The sequence below is a fragment of the Rhincodon typus genome, chromosome 16, assembly GCF_021869965.1.
Source record: "Rhincodon typus isolate 14 chromosome 16, sRhiTyp1.1, whole genome shotgun sequence".
Lineage (NCBI taxonomy): Eukaryota > Metazoa > Chordata > Chondrichthyes > Orectolobiformes > Rhincodontidae > Rhincodon > Rhincodon typus.
In genome coordinates, this window is record NC_063347.1 from 30,050,580 (window position 1) to 30,068,586 (window position 18,007).

General features: G+C 39.5%; 1 protein-coding gene across 1 annotated transcript in view; it reads left to right on the top strand.

The window, feature by feature from the left end:
- slmapa (sarcolemma associated protein a) overlaps positions 1-18,007 on the top strand; it is a 254,138-nt gene that overhangs the window by 1,690 nt on the left and 234,441 nt on the right. The gene's annotated exons all lie outside the window — the stretch shown is intronic.

The window sequence follows — 18,007 nt, forward strand, 5'->3', positions numbered from 1 at the left end:
CAGCTATGCCTTGTTCCTTTTTTTGCTTTTACTTTTGGCCATTATTCTTGTTATCATCCCCGCCCCCTGACTCATGCTAGTTCAATATTTTTGTATTGAACTACCAAGTGTCTGCCATTTCCTTGGCGAACATTCTCGCTGTCTCTCTCTCTCTCGAAGCTCAGCACAAGCTGGACGAATGACACCTCATTTTCCACTTTGGAACCCTTCTGGACTCCATATGGAGTTTAATAATTTTAGGACCGGAGCATTTTCTCCTGTGTCCTTACCCCAATCCCATACACCAGGCCTTGTCATCACATGGGCTGCTACCACAAATGGTTCCCATTAGTAGCTATTAATTCTCCCAGGCTGACTTTTACCCATTCCTTTGTCTGACCAACTGTTTTTCTTTCTTTCTGGGTTCCATTTCCAACTATCATTAACTCCTTCTCCCACCCACCCCTTCTTTATCATGTGTTACCTAGCTGCAATCAATTCTGAAGAAGGGTCACTGGACCCAAAATGTTAACTTTGCTTTCTCTCCACAGATCTGTCAGACCTGCTGTCTTTTTCTAGCAGTTTCTGTTTTTGCTCCTGATTTCCAGGTTCTTTGGTTTGTTTTGTTTAGTATTTTGTTAATACAGTATCAGTTACTAGTTTGGCTGTAGCTGGGGATCTGCTCCCAATTCTGGAAGGAAGACAAACCTTGGATAGGGTACAGAAGCGAATTGCTAGAGTAGTTCTGAAGTAACTCCACAGGCTGGGATCCCATCATCAATTCACGCTTTATTTATACATGGAAAGTCCTTCTCACTGATCCAGCTCTTAGTGTCAAGATGTCTGTTCTTATCTGTCAGCCAGGGCTCCCTGATATGAGCTGTTAATGTGGTCCAATTGGGGAACTCATTCTGTGAGGCCCACCTGTCTGATCTTGTTATATTTACAGCACCCCTTCCCAACACCACCACCCCCCCCTCAGGTGACAAAGGGATCAAGGTGACGACATCTGCCATGTTCACCTAAGATTCCAAGGTCTCTTCAGTGCTTGATGGAGAGGGAGAGCCCACTGGTTCTGCCAGCCTTTCTGACTGTTCTGAAGAGCCTGAGTTGTTTTGCTCCTGCCCTGTTTGCAAATTTGTGCCTTACATATGGTCCACATGCTTGTTCAGGACCATCGCATCTTCCTAAACTTTATACGTCACTGGACTTGAGTCCTTGCATTGTCCATGCCCCTTACCAATGCATGGCCATTCCTGTGGTTCCTACACCAAACTATGTCCCCTCAAATAAGCAGTCTGCCTCACTTAGCAGAGTCATGCAAATAGCATTGGCATTCCTGATGCCATTTCACTCCCTCTCACACACTCCCACCCCTATTCCGGGAATTTCAGATTTAACCTGGCATGGAGTCTTCTCCCTGTTAGCAACTTTGCTGGAGCTATCCCTGTAGTTCCATGAGGGATGGTCTGATAATCAAATAGAAATGGGGAAAGTTTGGTATCCAGCGAAGCTATAGGCTGTTTCTTTAAGCCTTGCTTCAAAGTTTGGACTGCTCTTTCTACCGGACCATTGGATGCTGGATGGGATGTTGCTTCAATTTCAGGAAATGACACTAATTCCCTGCGAGTAAACGATGGCCATTATCTCTGACCAGTACTTCCGGGAGTCAGTGTTATGCAAATGACGTGCACGGTTTTTCAATCATTGTCCCTGTGTTTGATGAATGAATTCTATGCATGGCCAACCACTTTGAGTGGCTACAATGACTAAGATTAGGTCTCGTGAAAGAACCTGTGTAGTCGACTTATGACTGAGCCCAGGGTTTACTTGAATGTGTGGGAGCTGCTGACAGTTATTTTTGTCCTTCGTGGCACTCTGGACACTGCCTCACCAACACTGTTTGCATCCAATCCCGGCCACAGGTATAACATCTTCATTTTGGAGACCCCTGGATGATGATTGTGCAGTTCAGCCAGTATCTGGTGGCAGTCTTTGTTCAGGATAATCACTCGAGTACAGCATAATATTATGCCGTACTCTACTCTGATCTGGTCTCTCTGGATCTGAAAAGGTTTCAGTTCTGGTTGTGATGGCCCTTTGGTTTTCCTTATTACCAGCAGCTGTTTTAGTTTTGCCAGCACCGGATCTTTATGTCTACAGTCTGATATTGTTAGCTGTGACTGGACGTGTGTCCAGAAAATTTAAAACCGTTCCGGGCTCTTGCAGTGGCGGTACCCTGGGCAATGTATCTGCCAATGGGAGGTTGCTCAGTAGAATAGAATATCCTTTATTGTTGCTGTGTTTGCACCTGCATTTCTACTTGGCTTCCTGGACGGTGTTCAAACTTCGTATTAGGGCCCACTGTTGAATTCAGCCTGAAACTGAGCCGCACTGCCTTGTCCTCTTTAAGTAGACCTAGCAAAGTTCTGTGGTCCATTACTGTTACAAATTTACTTCTAAAGGTATTAGTGGAACTTTCTGACTCCAAAATGACCACCAAACCTTTCTTCTCTGGGTGTACTTGCGCTTCGTACTAGCCAAAGTCCAGGATGCATAAGCTATTGGGCATTCCTCTCAATTCAGCCATCTATGAACTAATACTACTCTGATGCCATATGGGGAAGAATCGCATGTTAATACCAGATCTTGCTTGGAATCACAGTGTGCCAATACCTTAGAGAATAATAGCTGTTTCTTCACTTTCCTGAGGCGCTATGAATTGGCTATGCGACTATTTCCAAGGCTGACACTTTTTTTCACGAGTTGATTTAAATGTGGCAGGATAGAGACCAGGTTATGTATGACATCCATAATAATTCACCATCCCAAGGAAAGACCTAAGCTCTGGTATAGGCATGGGAGATGGAGTACCTTTGATTATCCTCACTTTATCATCCAGTCTTGTTGACTAAAGCCTAGCCCAAGCAGGTCTCTTGAGGTGCCTGGAGCATACTTTTTTCCTTTTTGAGCATACATGTGCCTGGGAGAAAAGTTCTGTAGGTGCTCCTTATTGGTCTAGATTGGTCTGTTATCTAGATATATGGTGATCTGGGTAGACCTTGTACAATGTTCTCCATTGTCCACTGAAAAATTGCACAAGCTGACGATACCCCAAATGGCAGTCTCGTATATTGGTGCAAACCCTTATGGGTATTAGTTGTAGCATATCTCTGGAAATCCTCATTTAACTACAATTGCAAGTACACATGGCTGATTTCCAGCTTTAAGGACACCTGACCCCCCAAAAAAAGAGCTTTGCATATAAATCCTCTATGCAAGGGATTGGGTATTTATCCAGCAGTGAAGGTTTGGCTGAGGTTTGGTTTGGCTTTGCTTGGGAGTTTTGCTGTGGGCTGACCCCTAGAGTCCCTCTGTTCAGTATGTGTCCTGACTGTAGCAATGCAATTGCCTTCACTTGAGTGGTGTTCTCCAAGCTCAGTCGGCCTAGCAAGGGTATCCACTTCCATCGGAATACCCTGCAACTCATATGCCCCACTTGGCACATTTTCCAATGATAAAGCCAGTTGTAGTGCCTGTTTGAAGTACGGTTGCATTTCAGCTAGTAGGGACTTTTGCATGGCTGCATCATTAATCCCATGACCAAATGGGGTCTCGGCATTTCATTAAAAGTTAATCCAAAGTCGTATGCCTCTGCTAGTCGTCTTAATCTAGTCAAAAGTCCCAATAAGGATTCCCTTGATTCTCGAATTGCTGAGTAAAACAGAGAGCATCTCAGAATTGGAGGACAGTTGAGGTTGTGGTATTTCTTCAGTAAATTCATTAACTCTTGAAAGGTTTGAGCATCTAGTGCCTCAGGAAAAGTTAGATTTCTGATAACTGAAAAAGCTGCAGGCCCACAAGCTGTCAGGAGAATTACTCATTGCTGTTTGTCTGCTGCAATGTCATGTGCCCAGAAAAAGTAATGCATTCTTTCCACATAATGGGCCCAGTTGTCAGCAGGATTGAATGATTCAAGCTTCCCAAATAATGGCATGATGAGATGAGTTTGCAAGTGAATTTCTTCAGGATCATGCCTTGCTCTCGTTACCAACGAAATAATTCCATAGAGGTTTGTATCCTGTCACCCTTTGTTTACACATAGATGCATACCCTACACATTATGTATACCCTTCATATTCTTCATAAAAATAATCAATGTCTGAATTTGTAATTCAGTGGATGCAACTTTATATTTCATATATTTCATGAATTCAGTCTGCTTGATTTAATGATTTGAGGCCAATATCATAGAATCCTTTGTGTGGAAACAGACCCTTCAGCCCAACAAGTCCACAGTGACCCTTGGAGCATCCCACCCAGACCCATCCCCCTATAATCCAGTCTACACATCCCTGAACACTACGGGCAATTTACCATGGCCAATCCACCTCGCCTGCGCATCTTTGGACTGTGGGAGAAAACCGGAGCACCCGGAGGAAACCCACGCAGACGTGGGGAGACGTGCAAACTCCATAGAGACAGTCACCCAAGGGTGGAATTGAACGTGGGTCCCTGACGCTGTGAGGCAGCAGTGCTAACCACTGAGCCACCGTGCCATTATTGTCAATCTGATCAAGAAAATAAGATACTCATCAAGATTTTTTTTTTTCAGATTGATTTCCAGAGCAAGTTTCTCTTTCTTTTTGGAAGTGGCACATTTTATAATTTTAGTCTGACACTAGAACTGACATCACTTCTAGTGAGACCTTTGCTGGGTATTAAACAGTGCAGATAATGTTATGCAAGTTAATCAGAAAGCAAAATACTGGGATGTCGACAGACTGAAAGAACATGCTGAAAACCCTCAACCTGTCGGGTACTTGTGGACAGAGAGGCAGATATAACATTGCTATTGAAAAACACACAACATTCCCGTAAAATGTTTTTAACTCATTTAGAGGTGTATTGAATTGAGATCAAGATGACCTCACCACTAAGGTGGGCTAGTAGGAGAGGCTACATTAACACAAACATGTGCGTGTAAACCATAAGCATGGGCTGCATAAAGATCCCTATTTTCATCAGTTCTGTTCCACCCAGTACTATTGCCTTTACCTTGATTACTTACAACCAGAACCAGAATTGTGGGTACAACATAAGGGATATTGCTTATGGTTCATCCTAAGTTTTGCTCAGGGCATTTTGATACGAGACTAGACTTGTTCTTCTGTGAATTGCTGTGAACCAAAAGGATTGTATAATTTTCTTTAGGAAGTACAAAACCTTGACATTAGAGGTTCTGTGGTTCTTTTAAATATGATTGGAGACCAAACATTTTCGAACCCCCTTTTCAACTTGTGATCATCGTACTCATGAATTTAACTTGGCAAGAAGATGTTTTTCTGGTGTTAATTAATATCCATGATTAATTAAAAATAAGATGTTACTAATCAGTAAAGCAGAAAGTTGACTGTTCTAACAGAAAGCAGTGCTATAGACTGTGTAAATAAATTGGAAAGCAAGTACACTGAAATTAATGTCGTAATGATAGTTGATAAATATAGCCCTGACATCTGTCTAATAGTACGTTTGCCTGAAAGCTGCCCAGTATAATTTAGACAAATAAATATCTTAAATGTATCAATTTTGTAGGTAAATAAAAATCTCTTCTGTATTTCGTTCTTCATTCGGTCAACAGTTGATAAGGAGCAAAGGAAAGTAGTTTGCACGTTGTTTCAGTTAAGCACTTTTTATGCAATTGATTTTGGAACTAATTAATTTTTTTGATTCACTCATTTATAGACTGTTTTCACATCTTGAAAGTAATTATGAGCCTCCAAACTTGATAGAAAACTCCAGGGGTGTTTCCAGTGTACATTGTTTTGCTTTTCTCCACCAATGGTCAAAATTACTGCTTCTTTTGAAATGTTATGATTTTTGTCTTGGTGACCATTCAGAAAACATAGTCTGCACCCCAGTGTAGAACTTGGTATGAATGTTTTTCTCACGTTCGGAAAGTCACAGGACTTGACTTGAATCAAGGATGAAAATAGCTTTGATTGGATAGAAAGGGTTTTTTTTAAAAGGATATATTGTCTTAACAGTGTAATTTGTTGACATCCTCTTTTTACTTTTCTTGCACTTTGCCAAATGTTAAAAGTAGCAAAACCTTATGCTGCACTGTCTGTGCAAACATTTTAAGTTAGAATTTCAATTGCTTTATATGATTTGAAAACACAAAGGAGGCATTGATAACCTACTGGAAACTGTTAGAATACATCTCACTAACTTGGCCAGTAAACGTTTCCATCTTTCAAAATAACTAGTGTTTTATTCTGAGTATCATCCTTCATTTTCTACCTCCCAATTAATAGCCCAGCCCATTAATTCTTGCTTTACAATATTAATTTCAATACTGCTCTTCTTTCATTGGATAAACAATCATGAAATAACTATCAATCTGTCTTTCCACTTTAGGCAAAAATATCTTTTGGGGCAGGCGGAATACAAAATTATTCCTATTCATCATGATTGGGTCATATTCGTATCTAATTTATAAAACAATATTCTTTAGAACATGGCTATGTTACAAGGCATGCCAAAAATGTAGTCAGTCAAAATGTCAATGCTATTCAATGAGTGGCTTAACACATCAACTCAAAATAGTGCACAACCAAGTGCTTTCAATAAACTGATTAGTGAAGAATAATGGATAAAACAGATGATCATTCTCCAGGTATATTTTTGACACAGATTTTACAGTCATCAGTGAAGGCACAATGCTTTATGCTCATTGGGCATACAGCTGTTGAGCAGCAGCTGAGTACTGAGATACCCTTTGCAGTGCAGGGATCTTGGGCACGTATGGGTCGGGTAACCAAATGGATTAACAAATCCTTCTGCAACCTTACAAGTATTTAAAAAAATGTATTTAAACTATGGTCAGAAAGTGATTTAAAGTAGGAATGAAATATGAAGTTGAGAGACAAAGAAATCTTAAAGAAACTTTTTGGAATAATACGAGACTCTTCTGAAATTACATTTCCACATGCTGAGAGGGAGTTTTTAATAATTAAAATTTATCACAACATTAAAAATTTGCTTGCACCTGAATTTTCTTGCACATTTAGTTTGCAACTAGAGGATAAGTACCGCAACCTCAAGCTGCTCATGTGTGTTAATGCTAAGTCCATCAGGGGCTATTGGTCACAGAGTTGGTGGAGAAGCAGGACAAGTCAGACAGCCACTTCCAAATTTCTGTTTTTAACTGTATGTCTAGATTCCAGAAGCTGTTAACTGATTTTTTTTTTTTTTTTTTTTTTTTTTTTTTTGGTTTCTATCATTTTGGTGTGTGCTGATCATCTCACCACCTTCCCGGTGGCTATATTGCAACATATATTTTTGTCTCCAGCAGCTTTTGTATTTGACTAAACAATTAAATTCTGTCACAACCCCAAAAGAAAAAATTATGGTTTGTAAAAGGTCTGTGGAATCTGTCGTTTAAGAATATTTGTTGAAAAGGAGGCTGAAGATTTTGCATCAATTGTAATATTCTTGGATAATAAGAATGGGTCCATGTTACATGATGACATTTAGTTGAAAGCTGTGCCATCAAAAATACAGTTAAGAAAGATGTCATGTAACAGATGTGAAGGAGAGCTAAATACACAAGAAAGCTACATGTAAGAGGAGCTGAGGGCTGAAGATGATCAGTGTGCATATGCAAACATACAGACAGGCATTGAAGGAAATACACAGAATTTTTGTGAGGAAAAGAAGTAAATCCCTCTTGAGAAGGTGTCCGCTTTTCTGTTTTGCAGAAAGGGAGACAGGAGCTCTTCAATATACTTTGAGAGGTGGCTAAAAACGTCTAAAACCTGGAAAATTGTGTGAATGGCTTGTGACATTTAGGGGCTGGGTGTTTTGCAGAAATGACCAATCTCTGAACCATATTGCTATTGATCAGTCAGTTGGGAGAGAAGCTCTGATAAGCTACTCCATTAAGACAAGATGTGAGGGAAATCAGATTTGTAGAAGTCTGTCTTGCTGATGATAATCGTACCCAATCTCTAAATGCAAGCTGTTGTTGAATAGAAGGCCTGAACTACTCTACAAAAATAAAAAGAAACAGCATAGTCTGGAAGTAGCTACATAGTACCATATTTATGAGGGGAGTGATGTGAATGCTTGTGATTGTATAATGTGTATCTTGTTATGATTATTTCACGTAGACTTTACCTTTTCTTAATTTGTAGTATCATTTGACTGTTAATCCATGCTTTAATTTACATTTGGTTCTGATTAGTGCTTAAATAAAAGTTGCAAATAGTGAACTTTTGTTGGTAATTTCTTCATTGGGGATCATTTGGTAAATTTTGTTGCTAGTTTACAGTACAGAAATTCTAATACATTTTAAGTGTAAGCTGTCACCACTTTTAGTTTACATATGACACCAGTTGCTGCGTGTAAAGAACATTTGCAACCTTTATTCTGTTCCTTGTTTGCATATTATATTGTCATTGCATATATTGTGTTTTTATATGATATCCATATGTAGATTTCTTTAAAAAGAGGGAGTCTGTCATCGTAAAATTGGCATCCCTTCAGACAATGAGACCTAGTGGATGTGGGAACAGGTGATGGATTTATAAGGATTAATTGAATGTGAATTTGTTACAGAAATATGGGGAGCTGGTAATCGGTGGGGAGCATTTTATGTAGTTAATTTAAACAAAATTCTGTCTAAAAGTATGGATTAAACTCATCTTTTTTAAAAACAATCCCCATTTGTACAACAGTGTGACATTATTACATTGATAGCTGTAACTGCCCTCAATTACTTGGTTAGACTCTTTAAAAAGGCAGTTAAATTTCTTCAAGTCAGCCATGACAAATGTAACGTGAATTACTCAGAATCCATGTGAACAGAGCTTTATCCCATCCAAAGGTATTTAAAGCTATGAGTTGTAAACTTAACTAGAAATTTTTATATTTCTGGTAAAATCATCTGCAGTTGGGGGTTGGATAGTAATATTTGAAGTTGAAATTTCAATTGGGGAACTTAACATTAACAATTAGAATAATATTTTGCAGCTGAAGTGTACAAGATCCATTTAAATTTGGTAGCTTACTGTATGATTCTATGAATCATATATTCTTGGGATTCAGTATCATTGACAAGACCAGCATTTATTACATTGATAGTGAGCTAATCTTTCGAATACAACTGAATGGCTTGGTGGACCATTTCAGAGGGCAATTAAGTGTCAACAACATTTCTCTGGGCCTAAAGTCATAGGCCAAATAAAAGCAGCAGGTTTACTTCCCTAAAGGACATGAATGAATCCGATAGATCTGTGTAATAATTCGGTAGTGTTACTATCATGAAGGTCAGCTCTTTGTTCTGCATTTATTTTATTTATTGAAAGTAACTTTACATAGCTTCCAAGGTGGGGTTTGATCTCCTCTCTATATCATTAGTTCAGACCCATGAAATACAACTGCAGTAGCATTTGTAAAAATTTAACAGTACTCTGGAAGGGTATTTGAGAGGCTGAGTTGATTTTGGTTTATTTGCGCTTTTGTGTTCGCCCTTCACCTTGAATTTACAGAATCAAATGCAAGTGTAACTGTGGCTTTCAATGATAACAATAAAGTCAAGTCGGGGGGGGATGAAGAGGGTTTAGTTTGGCTAAACATTCTTGACCCATGTTCAAATATTCTTTTCTTGAGGCAACACTATTTTTTTTGTGCACCTTATTTGAGTAATGATTCTTAAAACAGCAATAGTTTTGTATCTGTGTCATGCGTTGAATATAGAAAAATGTCTTTTGGTTCTTTAATGAAGACTAATCACACACAAAATTACATTGAGACCAAGAAGCAGATATTGGGAGGAATCGCTAAATGCTTGATCATAGAAAGTAAGTTTCAAGGAAGGTCTTGAAGAGAAGAGGAAAATGGAGCAGCACAAAAACTTAGAAAAGTCCCAAGTTTTAATGTTTGAGGTGGAAGCTGATGAACTTTGGAATGGAGAGAGTAAGCTTGGAATCTTGGATCAGGGTCAGTTACTATGTTGAGGTTTAGAACTATTTAGAAAGTGATTGTGAGCAAGTTTGAGAATTTTAGTGGACTGGATCAGTAGGAATTTCTGTTTTGATTCTACTTTTGCCTAATTTCTATGCACTTTTCCATTTGGAGGTGTTTGAATAAAGATTTAAGAATGGGAACAGTGTGAGGCAGGGTGGGAGTTTTGGACTCACTTCTTACCACCTCATTTCTAGCTCTTGGAGCCCTAAATTATACGTTGCATTCTTATTTTAATGAGCGAACTTGGTTCTATGTGTGTTTCAGTGCTCAAATTGAACTTTTAGCTTCTGGACATCTTTTTGACTAGTTACGCATGGCATTTACGTTGAACTGATAGGGGATTGGCTGTACTTTTAAATAAAACTTCCCTAAGCTTAACATTTAACCATCAGATCAAGCATTGACCCTCTTTGAGTAAAAAATATACTTGTCTATAAATTTCAACTCTAGTTGTAAAATATAATGAAATTAATAATTTTTTTCAAGGGAATACAAACAAAAAAATCAATGGTTCGTCTTATGGTATTTTAGCCATCCTTCTTTCTTTTAGATAGTTCAAAATACTTCCGAATAGGATATCGAGTAATGAAGGCTTGAGGGTTTTACGAGATGAACTGAGACACGATTAAAGTTGGGCATAATTCGGCACTGAGAAAAGCCAATAGATAGTGGATAATATTTCTGCATCAAATTTTTTAAATCTCTAAATTTGTGTTCAAATTTTTAACTTTTTTACAGCATAGTTACCGCTGAAGGGGTTTCGTTAGCTCGGTTGGCTGAAAGCTGTTTTGCAGTACAAGTTGAGGCCAATAGTGTGGGTTCAATTCTCACACTAGCTAAAGTTACCGTGAAGTTCTTTCTAACCTGTCCTCTCTTGAGGTGTGATGACCCACAGGTTAAACCACCACCAGTCATGTCTTTTTAATGAGAGAACAGCACCATAGTCCAGTAGGACTGTGGTGACTTTACCTATCTTCTCTCCACTGCTTACTGGCTTCTCCAAAAATGCCATTGTATTTCATTAGTTCATATTGAGGTACAAATTTATAACTGCTGGAAGATCTTCATTTTGATAGATCACTGAGCCTGGCGCCGAACATCAAAGCTGAATCAAACCTTTGCATATGCTTAATACGTGAAGTACATGATATGGTGCACGTCAGCCATGATCTCATTTGAATGGTGGAACAGGCTTGAGGGGCTGAATGGCCTACTCCTGTGTTCCTGTGTATTAACAAGATTACTGGATGGCAGAAAAGCTGTGACTTGTGCTCTTCTCCCCTCCAAACACAACATTGTTGTTTGTAGCTTCCTTCACTGCTGTTCTATGGGAAAATATTGGCAAGTTTCCATGAACGTACATATGTACATAAAATAATGTATATATTTTACCAACCTGTATGCAGAAAATCTGGGCATTATTTTGAAATATCGCTTCAGATATATACAGCTACATGTGGCTTCCTATCAGCAACCATGGTGTCCTGCCAATTCCTTGAATGCCTTCAGTAATCGCAACAATATCCTGGAGACTTTTCCTTCATCAGTTTAAGAATTCTGTTTCTGTTTTCCTCTCCCCCTTTTGAAATTTCTGGGTGCGTAGGGAAGGGAGGTAGTTGATGCACATAGGCTGTGCTCTGCTTCGTATGGAATAGGCTTAGTAGGGGAGCTGATGGTTGCCTATTCCTTTTCACCAGACAATAGAGCATATATTTTTTCTTTTCAATTCTGTACTCTTGTTTTGAAGTGCTGCCAGTCTTGCCACAGAAGCTATTTGGCTTTAGTAATATTCCAATAGGAACAATTTTTTGTTTGTTGATCAGATGATGAGACATAAGTTAAATTGGCCACTTCAGATATGTATTCTTTCTTATGAAGCACGTGCAGTCTCCTGTATCAATTGGTTAAACTTGATTGCTATGTTTAGTTATGTATCTGTATAATTCATCAAGTTCTAACTCCAGCACCATGGCACCAAAGATGTATAATCAGCTTTATGTCAATACACTCACTTAAAATTGGTGATACTTTAAGACCACAAGATGTAGGAGTAGAAGTAGGCTATATAGCCTGTCAAATCTACATTATCATTCAATATGATTTATGGTTTATCTGATAATCCTCAACTCCACTTTCCTACTAAATCCCCATAACCCTTGGTTCCCTTAATGATTAGCAAAAATAATAAGGGATTAAAGATGGTAGGTTTTTAAGAAGATGGATCATGACTCGGATCCAAGGTATGTCCCAGTGAGGATGAAGAATTCTAGGAAGGGGTCAAACCAACAATGATTAACCGGGGAAGTTAAGGATTGTATTTTATTTTTTTCACTTTGATACTGTGTGGCCAAGGTTAGCAGTAAACCAGAGGATTGGCTATGTTTTAAAAGCCAACAAAAGGCCTTTGAACAAAATAATAATATTGAGGTAGAAATTAAACTGATGGCAAACGAGCAAGCAACAAAAAAGATTAACACCTTTAAATATATGAAATGGCAGAGAGAGGCAACAGAGAACATAGGCCTCTTAAAGAATGAGTCTGGTGAAATAATATTGGGGAGTCAGGACATGGCAGAAGAGTTGTGTCAGTCTTCACATTGGAGGGCACTATTAGCATTCTAAATACTAAACCTGTGAAGAGGCTAAAAGAGACAGCGGGAGGAAATGAACACAATACTATCATTGGAGGAAACAGTGGGGAAAGTAATGGGGCAATAGGCCAATAAGTCTCCTGCACCCGATGGGCTGCATCCTAAGAAGTATCTGGTGGATGTACCCAGAGTAATCTTCCCAGAATCCTTAAGCTCTGGAAAAGTTGCAGACCTTAATAAAATTGCCAATGTAATACTCTTATCCAAAAGGGGAGGCAGATATAAAGAACAGGTAACAATAAACCAGTTAACTTGATATCTGCTGTTAGGAAAATGTGAAGAGCCTATTCGAAAGAATGTAACAGCAGAATATTCAGCCTCATAATATAATCAAGTCGAGTCAGTATGGTTCCATGAAATTATACAGTTCTGAGGAGACAGCAAGCAGGGTCTGTAATAAATGTAACATATTTGGATTTCCACAAGGCGCTTGATAAGGTACCACACCAGGCTACTTAACGGCCCACAATATTGGGGCAGTATGTTAGCATGGATCGAGGATTGGTTTAACTTCAGAAGCCATGCGTTTGGATAAGGGCAGCATTTTTAGGTGGCAATCTGTAACTAGTCAAATGTTGGAGATAATCAGTGCTGGGCAGCAATTATTCACAACATACAGTAATGACTTGGATGAGGTAAGTGAATGTACTATTGCCAAATTCGTGGTTGATACTAAGATAGGAAGGAAGCTAATAATTAGGCTTAATACAAGATGTCTACAGAGGAATATAGATAGATAGATTAATTGAGTAGAAAACATTGGCAGATCCAACATGATGTGGTTATGCAAATTGGCAGGGCAAATAGAACAGCTCCAAAGGACTGGAGAATAGCCAATGTTGTCCTATTGCTATCCTTTTTAAACAAGGACAATCCAGGAAATTACAAGCTAGTGAGCCTCACGTTGGTGGTCGGGAAATTATTGGAAAAGATTCTCGGGGACAAGATCTATACACATTTACAAGCAAATGGACTTAGTAGCGATAACAGCATAGTTTGTGCAGGGGAGGTTGTGTCTCACTAACTTGATCAAGTTTTTTGAAAAGTGATCAAGATGATTGATGGAAACGCCTTGATATCGTCTGCATGGACTTCAGTAAAGCCTTTGACAAGGTCCCTCGTGGCAGACTGGGTATCAGGGGTGAGCTGGCAAGATGGATATGGAACTGGCTTAGCATAGGAGACAGAAGGATGCTTTTTGGAACGAAGGGTTATGACTAGTGTTTTTCCACAGGGATCAGTGCTTGGACCTCTATTTGTAATCTACATAAATGATTTGGAGCAAAAGGTGGCTGGTCTAATTAGTAAGTTTGCAGACTATATAAAGATTGTTGGAGTTGCGGATAGTGAGGAGGATTGTCTGAGGATACAGCAGGATATAGCTCAGATGGTGTTTAATCTAGATAAGTGTACAGTGATGCATTTTGGAAGGCCAAGTACAGGTGGAAATTACACAGTGAATGGCATAATCCTTAGGAGTATTGATGTGCAGAGGGATCTGGGTGTGCTGCTTCACAGATTACTGAAGGTGGCAGCACAGGAGGATCAGGTAGTTTTTTAAAAATGACTTGTGGCATGTTTGCTTTCATTGGAAGGAGCATCGCGTATAAGGATAGGCAAATTATGCTGCAGCTTTATAGAACTTTAGTTAGGCCATACTTGGAATATTGCATACAGTTCTGGTTACCACACTACCAGAAAGATGTGGATGCTTTGGAGACGGTACAGAAGTTTACCAGGATGTTGCCTGGTATGGGGGATTTTAGCTATGAAGAAAGGTTAGGTAGACTGTGTTTGCTTTCACTGGTACCTCAACCACAAAGCAGCCCCTCCCTATGTTCAGTCTGCAGTATCTCCATTGCCTTTTTCTACTTCCGTCGTTCGCACCAATGTTATGATGACTTCCAACTGCTCACGCTCCCCTTGTGAACTTGATACAACCAGCTCAAAGACATCCTTTTCCTTAGCACCAGGGAGGCAACACACCAGCCTGGATGCTTGCTTATGGCCTTAGAAATGTCTGTCTGTGGCCCAACTATACGGTACCCTATCATAATTGCTCGCTTGGACTTTGCTTTGCATCGCATCAGACCCAGTTGTGGTGCCAAAGACTAGGTTGCTGCTGCTACTTTGCCCCTCAAGAGGCTGTCCCAACAGTATTCAAAACGGTATACTTGTTTGAGAGGAGGACAGCCACAGGAGACTCCTGCAATACCTGCTTACCTCTCCTGGTGGTCACCCATCACCCTGATTGAACCGATAGTGTGACCACCTCCATCAAGCGACTGTTGAACACACTCTCTGCTTCCTGTATGCTCCTCAATGCGTCCAACTGCTGCTTCAACCAATTCGCTCAATCAAAGAGGAGCTGCAGCTGGACACACTTCCTGCAACTTAGTTACCAGGGACACTCGACTCCTCCCTGATTTTCTACATCTGACAGGAGGAACATATCACTCCACTGACTGCCATCTCCGTCCCTTTAACAACTAGCCCACTTAGAAGGGGAAGAAAAAAAAAATTCACCTTGTCCTTACCTTGTGGCTGCTCACCTTCCTCAACAAAGCCCAGTATTCACCTAGGCTCACATTTAGATCTAACCAGCAGCACCTCGCCTCAAAGCAGCCCCTCTCCAAAATAGCCAGAACAAGACACAGCAATGCCTCCCTCTTCTATTTTCCTCAACTCCCACTGTTCCCGCTCTCTGCAGTTTGTATTCCTTAGGCTGGCAGCACTTTACGCTTTGCTTCCATACTATATGGCCTGCTCTGCTACAAGAACCTGATTTAGCCAGTTTACCTAATTAGCTTAATTAGCTGCCCCCAATGTGCTACAGCACCAGGAGAGCTTGTTTTACCTTCCTTAGGCCTGAAAGATTTTAAAAAAACGAACTTTAATGTCTACCCTTCACTTACCCACAGTTTGCCAGATCTTAACAAGGCAAAAGATGAAGATTTATACCTTTAAAAATCCCAAACTTAGCTCAACTCCCAGTGTTTTCACTTTCCACAGTTCACACATTGTCTTATTAAGTAGCCTTATGAGAGATACCTTTATTGAAAGCCTTTTAGAAATGCATATATACTACATCTACTGGTTCTCCTTTATTTTCCCAGCAATTGAATTCTTGCAACTCGGCTGAATTACCATCTGGTTTGCATTGCTGGTTTTCCAACTTCAAATGCTTTGCTATTATCTCAATTAAATCAGCCTTCCAGACACTTACTTTTAACTCTAACCCTAATTTCCCAGCCAATTCAGTTAACCTAACTTTATTTATTCTTTGTAAATCATTTAGGAACAAAATCTTTCCTTCCCAGAAAATTGTTAGCATCTGTCAAAGAAATTTTCATCCAATAATTCATTTATATTTGCTATTTCAAATAAAGCACATCCTCATTATGTATCCTCCTACAATTCACTGCCTTTACATGACAACTGAGGCTGGGTACACAGTTGATCTAGTCCAGTACTCCTGGGCCATAACATTAAAAAAAGATACTTTTCAAAATGATCAATTAAATACTTCATCAATATCAGATTTTAAACAGAAATCTATTTTTCAGGTTTCCTCGTATAATGTGGTTAACAAGAATGCAGTAGTGTTTTCACGCATATGCAAGTGGCTAAAACGAACCCCACACATGTAGATAGTGGCATGATGTCAGCAGGCTAAGACACTTTGTAAAAACATCTGCATATATACTGATGTTACCACATTTTGTGCATAGTGACATCAACAACACATATGCAGACTTCTTCAAATGAAGTCACATGCAGGAGAGGCTGAGACATGGAGGAGTAGGTCTTTGCTGTCATGCCTCACCACCAGGGAAGAGTACTTTGTGGAGCTGAGAGGTCTTGCCCAGAGGGTTGCTGCATGTCTGGAACTTACAGCAGGTGATGGTGAGGGGGAGCAGCAAATCAGGAACAGGGACTGCAGCAGCCTGGCTCCCTGGCAGTGCCTCCTGTCTGTACAAAGTTCCCCTCCATAAGTGGCAAGACAAGACAGGAAAAGTATGGTAAAAGAGAATTGGCATAGAAACAACATCAGGAAAGGAAACTGCAAATTGGATCATATAAGTGTCAGCATTATATACTCCACAGAAAATATTCAAATCAAAATATTCACTTCTGCTTGGAGAGGAGTCCTTCATTTGAAATGTACATTTTGACAATTTTAACTTAAGGTTTTAAGCAGCAGGAACAGCAGAGCAATTATTTTTAAACCTCTTGTTGTGGCAAACACAGAACATACAGTTGAAACCAATTCCTCAGGACTCGCAGCAACACTACCTTCAAGAATGGCTGCTCCTTTCAGTCACTTAAGAATGGTGTAAAGTGGTTAAGTGTACATGTTCTTCCCACCACCTGGTGGTGGTATTTGCAGCATACACTGCCACCTTCATAAACCCTAATATGGGTTTATCATAAAACAGAACAATACAATAAAGATGCAATTATTGATTAACATAATGTGAGCAATATAAGTATAAATGCTTATCCCACTAAATATCTCTAAAACAAATATACACAAAACCCACACACATCCATTAGGAAAAGATATTAAAAAAAAAACTTTCTCCCTACCAACTGGTTTTCTGAATAATTATGCCAAAGATTATTCTTGAAAGCTAAAGGATAAAATGTAGGATTTTCCACAGTCTGTTGCTCTGGTACATGTTATCAATTCACGAACCATGCATGTGGTTTCCAATGTCTTGCAGGGACATTTGGCTCAGGAAGTACAATCCTGACGTGTTCTTTCAATCACTCAAAAGAACAAATTGGTTCCCCAAAACTCAACAAGATGGTTTTCTTTTCAGAAATGAGATAGATCAGCTAAACAGCATGTTCTTAGCAAGATTTCCTCCAACTCAGCTTATTCTTACCAGGCTTTCTGCTAACTCAGCTGATTTCAGTAGGTTTTCCTCCAACTGAACACGATAAAAAGAAGAACTTTTCCAAGCTAGTCAATGTTTAAAATAACCCCACTGGTGTCACTGGCAAAGCAAATAGTTATCGTCAGTCATCTGATTTCCAGTAAGTCTTATTTATGCTAACTCACCATAGACTAGAAATTGAAAAAAGACTATGAATACCAGTACAAACGCAGTACTTCACTGAATTTGTCAACCTAAATTGATCCTGTCACAACAACAATTTTAGTTTTCGTGAGAAGGACAATAAATTTGAGACCATGTTTTAGTCAAACAAGTGAAGTTGCTCTTGTTAGCCAAAGCTTTGTTGATCTGAAAGCGCAAAAGGAGAGGGCATTTCAGGATCTTCAACTGGACAGATATAGCTGTGGCACACTACTGAGTCACAAAGTCAGCATAGTTTTT